Here is a 903-nt window from a genome sequence, read left to right on the forward strand (position 1 = left end):
TTTTATTTCTCTTAGGTTACATCTTAGTTTAGCTTTCCTTCCTACATTGCAGTAATTCAGTTTATGATAAGACATATATCTCTGAACATAGAACTAGCACCTTTTGATCCTGAAATAGAAAGAACATTTCATAGAAGATTGAGAAACATTCTATTTGAAATGGTGGACGAGAATGGAATTAAAGCTCTTAGAGATTATTTAGCTCCTGTCCAATTTAATGCACCTTCATGCATAGTGTTGCCAGCCACCACGGCAGCACACTTTGAACTTAAACCTGGGGTCATACAATTGTTGCCCTCCTTCTATGGTTTAGATAAGGAGGATCCATATCATCATGTGAAAGAATTCCTAGACATTTGCTCTACCTTTAGGTTCCAAAAATTTTCAGTTGATTCGATCCGTTTGTGCCTTTTTCCTTTTTCTTTGAAGGATAAGGCGAAAGCATGGTTGAATTCTCTAGAAGTTGGGTCTATCACTACATGGGACCAACTGTCTAAGAAGTTCTTAAACAAGTACTTCCCCGTTCACAAAACTAATGCTCTTCATAGAGAAATTACTAATTTTACACAAAAAGAGGGTGAGCATTTTCATGAATATTGGGAAAGATGGAAGGACTTGCTACTTAAATGTCCACACCATGGTTTTGAGAAGTGGCAATAGGTTCAATACTTCTATGACGATCTGACACCCCAAAACCATCGCATGGTTGATGCCACCAGTGGAGGGTCATTCATGACCAAAAGTGATATCGAATCTTGGAATTTCTTTGAAACCTTGTGTGAAAACTCTCAGCAATGGGACTATTCAAATAGAGGTGAAAGAAGTCCCCAATTATAGAAGAAAGGTGGTATATATGAGATAGGAATCACACCAAATCTTTATGCCAAGATTGATGGCCTGACA

At 37.8% G+C, this 903-nt stretch overlaps 1 non-coding gene across 1 annotated transcript; it reads right to left on the bottom strand.

The window, feature by feature from the left end:
* Positions 1 to 537: 537 nt before the first annotated feature.
* Positions 538 to 644, bottom strand: LOC131250307 (small nucleolar RNA R71). Its single transcript, XR_009173231.1, has one exon. It is a non-coding gene; the product is annotated as a small nucleolar RNA R71 (small nucleolar RNA).
* Positions 645 to 903: the final 259 nt, after the last annotated feature.

The sequence above is a fragment of the Magnolia sinica genome, chromosome 6 (genome assembly GCF_029962835.1).
Source record: "Magnolia sinica isolate HGM2019 chromosome 6, MsV1, whole genome shotgun sequence".
NCBI classification, from domain to species: Eukaryota; Viridiplantae; Streptophyta; class Magnoliopsida; order Magnoliales; family Magnoliaceae; genus Magnolia; species Magnolia sinica.